A 7,260-nucleotide genomic window follows, 5' to 3' on the forward strand; every position below is an offset into this window, starting at 1 on the left:
GAGAGGGGGATTAGAGTGGATTAGAGAAAAAGTAGGGGCCAGTAACAGGTCAGGAACAGATTAGGAACATCTTTCTTACTTCTATCAGTAGAAGCACCACAAAAAATGTTGGCACAGAATTCAAAAAGTCTGTGGCACCATAAGACCCAGCATACCAGGAGAAGAATGACACACTGATGTGCAATTGTTCCAAGCTAGAATAAGGTGGTGCAGATGTAACACCCCAGGTAACTGGTTGTTACAGTGGCATTGCTTTCCTCATGGGGAGAGTGATGTCACGCTTGGAAGCAGAGAACGATCCATTTATCAGGTAGTCAGCACATACAACACCATTCTGACTTCAGGCCAGAAGGGGGAGCTCTATACCTGACTTCAGGGGAGCTGCTCTCTCTGGTCAAGAGGAGGAGTCAGTTGCTAGGCCGTTGCTAGGCAGTTAGGAAGAGTTAGCTAGTTGGTGAGAGGAGAGCGGCATGTGAGGAAGGAAAACTGGAGCCGGGCAGACGAGTGATTCTGCAACTCCTGGAAAGGAAAGACAGAGGAGAGCAACTGATAAAGAGACTGAAAGGGAAAATAGGCAAAGCCAAAGTTAAGACCAGAGGTGAATAGCTGCAATTTAGCTACCTCTTAACAGAGCACAGATACCGGTGGCCGGAAAACCAAGGGTGTGAGGGGCTCTAAGACTCACAGCAGAAACCGGCAGGACAACTGAACTATAGGTCACTTGCCTGCCCTAACATATAGGGCGTATAGAGCCCGGGTCATGATAGAGACCCTGTGAAAAGGCTCAAGTCGCCTGTCATACAGGTTAGTGGCCCACTTACACAAAAGGACAGAAACCTCGTGAGGACCTTGTTTGACAGCTATAGGCAGCAAGGAACTACACCACAGCGCTAGAGGGAAGGCTTTTAACCCCACCTGGTAAGGGGGAAATCCCAACTTGCTTCCAAGCCGGCCAGACCACCAGCAGCACCTGTGATCCTGTACCCTGGACTGTGGCTGCCTGAATTGCTTTAGTAAAGAGGTAAAGAGACAGCAACCTTGTGTCCTCTGTTTCTTATTACATCTTCTCCATCAACACATGGGAGCCCTGGGGACCTACTTCACCTGTGGGAAGTTATGCCATCCAGCTGCCATAACATCACCCCAGAGGACCCCTTTAAGCAGCGTTGGTCACCCCTGACCGAATACCACAGGTGGCGTCACGAACTTTCCTTATTTCTACAAATCCCATTAAAGACTATCCCTTTTACTTGGGTGCCCAGGGACCACCCCTTTAATTGCAACCAGACCCAGTACCGAGTACCCCACGGCCCTGACCTCAGTCACAGTGAGGTCAGACTGTCTCTCTGCTCTCTAATTCGTGCGTCATTGTCCAAACGCTCCAATCAATTCTGGGGCTGGTGCTGCACTAATCATTGCTGGACTTCAATGTTTCAGGCAAGTTCATTCATTGAAATCACTGTAATTGGCTGTTAAATTCTGATCAGCTAATCACAGCGATCATAGTTGCTGGGGACAGCGAAATCCCTTGTGGCAACGAACACAGGTGCCTTAGGTCACGGTGCTGCATTTTCACCAGGACGTATAGATACATTCAAAGTTGGGAACCCCTTTCCCAACCATATGCCAAATGACGTATGGATATGCCCAAGATTGTGAAGGACTTAAAACCTTACTTAAGTTGATAAATTTGTATGGAGGAGTGTCCCTAAGTGTCAGAAGTTCTTTTGTTTGCCTAGGTGTTCATTGGCAAATTTTAGTCTTAACATAATGACTACTTTACCAGGAAAGATTTCCTCCTGACATTATTTATATGTACTGTAGGTCTAATTTTTGCAGTTTCTTCTTAATGGTAGACTAATGCAATTTTATATCATTAGTGCCAAAAGCTACTTTTAGTTCCCGTGATAAAATTCTAGAGTTCTTTTAGACTTTTTTCAGCACCTTATGTAATGGTCTCAAGCTAAATTTGCTTGTGTGTCCTGGACAAGGCATGTTGGAACTTTGAAATGTTTAATTCTAGATGATCTTTTTGACTGTAAATGATTGATGTTCAGCTGTTTAGTTATCTTTTAAAATCAAATCCAGGCATGGTTATTCCACACATTTCAACAAGCAAAATAACTCCAAGATTCACTTTAAGGTGTCCTTCACATACTTCTTTCACATATTCAATACTTGAAGGGGTTTTTACAAAAACAAAATTAATTCTAAAGTTGATTTGAATCAATACATCTTGGAATAATAATAATTTCCACAATTGTATGTGTTTAAAAAAATGTTCCTATGATGAGATAATCTTATAAATTTGCCCCTGCTATGTACAGTGTAATGGCTGTGTCTCACCATACAGGGACATGGTCTGATCATACCATAGCTCCTGGGCAGGGGAGGAAGCAAAAGATTATACTGACATTACAGCACAGAATCACAGCTGATTATTTTCAGTTGTGCTCATAAGTTTATATACCCCGGCAGAATTTTTGCTTTCATGGCCTTGACTCTCTGAAAACTAGCAGTGCGGCTGTTCAAGATGCACAATAAGGAGGCACTTGAAGAAAAATGGGCTGCATGGTCGAATCGCCAGAAGTAAGCCTTTAATGCGCAAATGCCACAAGGTATTTCATCTACAATACGCAAAACAGCACAGAGACAAGCCTCAAAACTTCTGGAAAAAGGTAATTTGTAGTCATCAGACCAAAATTGAACTTTTTGCCACAACCATAAAAAACGTTACATTTGGAAAGAGGTCAACAAGGCCTATGATGAAAGGAACACCATTCCTATTGTAAAGTCGACCTGTCATTGGCTACAGCAGGACAAAATGAAGGTTCTGGAGTGGCCATCTCAGTCTCCTGACCTCAATTTCATTGAGCCACACTGGGGAGTTCATGCTAGACAGCCCAGGAATTTACAGGAAGTGGAGGCATTTTGCCAAGAAGAGTGGGCAGCTTTACATCTGAGAAAACAAAGAACCTCATCCACAGCTAACACAAAAGACTTCAAGCTGCCATTGATGTTAGAGGGGGCAATACACGGTATTAAGAAATGGGGTATGTGAATTTTTGATCAGGGTCATTTTGATGTTTTGGGTTGTCATTATGATTTAAAAAGAGAAAACACAGTAAGTTTGACAATAAATGGCTTCACCCAACTACTAACCATGAGTGGAGAAAAAGTTTTGGTGTTATCATTCATATTCTCTGAAAAAGGGCCAAGAAAGCAAAAATTCTGCCGTGATATGTAAACTTTTGAGCACAATTGTACAATCCTGTGCTGTAATGTCAGTATATTGTTTTACTTTCTCCTTTGCACAGGAGTTGTGGTATGATCAGAACATGTTCCTGTACGGTCAGATGCAGCTATTACACAGTACACTGATGCAAAAAATGTCACAAAAATGTCAGAAACCAAAACATATTGTGGAAAATTTGTTAAAAATGTCTGATAGGAAAAGACAAATAGACAGGCTTTTATATGATTTGATAAATGAACCCTTAGTGTTTTTATTTTTAAATTAAAATCCTACAGAATAAAAAGTATAATATACAGTAAAGACACCATGAAAATGTGATGACTTTTACAAAGAATTCAGAATGGAAAATGAGCTTTACACTGACATATTGAAATAATCAGGGCCAGCAACCTGGACGAAAAGGGGGGCCCACTTGCTGTCTGGCATATCGGCATGCTATGGGGCCCATGATTCTGGAGAGCCTGGTGCCAGCACTGGCCCACCCCCCTCAAATACTCACCTCTCTCCATTCCTATGACTCTCTGTTATGTCTCAGGACAGAGTGTGCGATGACATCACTATAGTGCGCCCTCTGTACTGAAAGAAGACAAAGCCAGAAGATGCTAAGGAGACCGGAGCTGCAGGAAAAGTGGAGAGGTGAGTATTTGATTTTTTTATTGTATGGAGCATTACATGGGGCCCACTATAATATATGGCGCATTATATAGGGCCATCATACTGTATGAAGCAATATATAGGGCCCATTATACTGTAAGAACAATATATGGGCCTATTATTTACTGTAGGGAGCAATATATGGGGCTATTGTATACTGTATAGAGCAAAATATGGGACCATTATACTGTATGGAGCAATGTATGAGGCCGTTATACTGTATGGAGCGGTGTGGGTGTCACAGTTCACGGGGAGGATACCCTTTTCATCACCACCACTCACACCATTTTGTCATGAATCAGGGTTGCTTGGTTGCCCCTGGTTCTTTTTGAAGGTGATTTATCTATATCCCACTTCCCATTTCCGGTTTGGAACTTGCAACTCTCTGGCACCCCCTTACCCTCAGGTCAGACCGGGTACTGCACCTAGGATAATTAGTAGCCAGAAAGGCTGCTTTAATTTGTACTGGCTAATGGGCACACTGCAGCAAGGGCAATATGACTACTCCCACTCAGGCAGGAACAATAATTATCAATGCCGCCATCGTTACAAAGCCTTCCAAATGCACAAGACAAATTCTGCTGCCACCAGCTCCAATTTCTTAATTAGTAACGGGTCCGGAGCCCACCCAAATTAGTAGCGAAATTCACCTCAGAGGACATGACAGTTCGTTATGGAGCAGGGAGAGACAAAGCTAGTAATTTTCTATATTTTACTCCAAAAGAAAGTAGGCAGTGTTTACAGAAGTATAACAAGATATTATAAAGAAGACAAGTATTGTATGCACAGTACAATTACAAATAAAATGGGATTAAAGTTGAAAAACACTTACATTTCATTCATATCATTTCATCTCATGACTGACCGTGTGCTGTGGGGGATGGGCACACATCTAGATGCAACACACACCTATCTTACAGCTAGACCCAGGACAAAGACTAGTGAAGACTGATGCCTCACTCACTTATCTCCCGGCCCAAAACCAAGGCACTTCCTCTGTGGTAACCTCACTCAGAGGCTAAATCCTCCCCTTTCTTAGAATTATGACAAACCATTTCTATTCCACAGACCCATCAGCTGGCTCTGCTATGGGTACTACCTCCCCATCCACCCCCAACATCTCAGGAGCAGTGCTGCTTATGGGGTAGTTACCTTCCGACCAGCTGGTCTTTGTTTTTGTGCGCCAAGTCAATCTGCTTCGATATGCACAAGACCGTAAGAGCGTCCTTGGTTTTCTTCTGATAAAAGGCCTCTCCCAGCAAAGCAATGGTTGCCAAATAAAAGATAGGACAGAAAAATGAAGAGAAAGGGAGGGGGTAATCGCTATACACACAATTGTCTCAGGGCTAGCAAACACTGAGTTCGTTGTTGTGTATCCGCTTTTTGGGCTCCCCTGGTGGTTGCTGGTGGTACTGGTGACTTGTTTGCACTTTGCTTCTTCTGTTCACCTGCTTCCATCAGTGTTTGGGAGTTTCCTATTTAGCCTTGCTCTCCAGTCATTTCCTTGCCGGTCATCATTGTAACCAGAGCCTTCGGTTGCATGTTCCTGCTACTAGTCTGCTGATCAGCTAAGTGGACTTTGTCCTTTTGTTTTGTACCTTTTGTCCAGTTTGCAGTTTTTGTAATTCTCTGTAGCTGGAAGCTCTTGCGGGCTGAAATTGCCACTCCTGTGTCATGAGTTGACACAGGAGTCTTAAAGTAATTTCAGGATGGTTTTTGAAAGGGTTTTCAGTTGACCGTGAAGTCCTCTTTTGTATCCTTCTGCTATCTAGTAAGTGGACCTCTCTTTGCTAAATCTACTTTCATACTGTGTATGTCTTTTCCTCTTAATTCACCGTTATTACATGTGGGGGGCTGCTATCATCTTTTGGGGTATTTCCCTAGAGGTAAGCCAGGTCTGTTTCTTTCTCTACCAGGCGTAGTTAGTCCTCCGGCTGGCGCGTGGCATATAGGAAGCCATAGGTATGCTCCCTGGCTACTGTTAGTTGTGTGGTAGATTTAGCTCACGGTCAACTCGAGTTTCCATCACCCGAGAGCTCGTTCGTTACTTATATGTTTCTTACGTTCCCTTGCCATTGGGAACCATGACAGTATGACCGGCCTGTGTTAAACTTATTGGCAGAAGAAAGGAGAGAAAAAAGAAGTCTGTACATTTTTTTTTTTCCCTTTTTCCTCTATGCTTGCTCCATAGTTGGATCAGTTGTATTTCAGCTTTAATTACAGCCTTTGCCTTTCTCTCCTTATAATCCTTGAATGGCTCTGAGCTCACCTGTTTAAAGATGGATCCTCAGAGTTTGGCTGCAGGTTTAAATAATCTTGCTACGAAGGTTCAAAATTTACAAGATTTTGTTATACATGCTCCTATTTCTGAACCTAAAATCCCTACACCAGAGGTGTTTTCCGGAGATAGATCTCGGTTTTTGAATTTCAAATATAATTGTAAATTATTCCTTTCTCTCAGACCTCACTCCTCAGGAGATCCTGTCCAGCAGGTTAAGATTGTAATCTCTTTGCTGCGAGGTGACCCTCAAAATTGGGCATTTTCATTGGCACCAGGGGATCCTGCGTTGCTTAATGTGGATGCGTTTTTCCTGGCTTTAGGGTTGCTTTATGAGGAACCTAATTTGGAGATTCAAGCTGAAAAAGCTTTGATAGCCCTATCTCAAGGGCAAGATGAAGCGGAGATATACTGCCAAAAATTTCGTAGGTGGTCTGTGCTTACTCAGTGGAATGAGTGCGCCTTAGCGGCAAATTTCAGAGAGGGCCTTTCTGATGCCGTTAAAGATGTTATGGTCGGGTTCCTTGCGCCTACAGGTCTGAATGAGTCCATGACAATGGCAATTCAGATTGATCGGCGTTTGCGGGAGCGCAAACCCGTGCACCATTTGGCGGTATCTTCTGAAGAGACGCCAGAGAAAATGCAATGTGACAGAGTTATGTCCAGAAGCGAGCGGCAGAATTATAGGCGTAAAAATGGGTTATGCTTCTATTGTGGTGATTCTGCTCATGTTATATCGGCATGCTCTAAGCGTACTAGGAAGGTTGACAAGTCCATTTCAATTGGCACTTTACAGTCCAAATTTATTTTGTCTGTAACCTTGATTTGTTCATTATCAGTTATTACCGTGGATGCCTATGTGGACTCTGGCGCCGCTCTGAGTCTTATGGACTGGTCCTTTGCCAGGCGCTGTGGGTTTGATTTAGAGCCTCTGGAAGTCCCTATACCTCTGAAGGGTATTGATTCTACACCTTGGGCTTGTAATAAACCACAGTTCTGGACGCAAGTGACTATGCGTATGACTCCAGACCATCAGGAGGTGATTCGCTTCCTTGTGTTGTACAATTTACAT

Source organism: Ranitomeya variabilis, chromosome 3, assembly GCF_051348905.1.
Source record: "Ranitomeya variabilis isolate aRanVar5 chromosome 3, aRanVar5.hap1, whole genome shotgun sequence".
NCBI lineage: Eukaryota > Metazoa > Chordata > Amphibia > Anura > Dendrobatidae > Ranitomeya > Ranitomeya variabilis.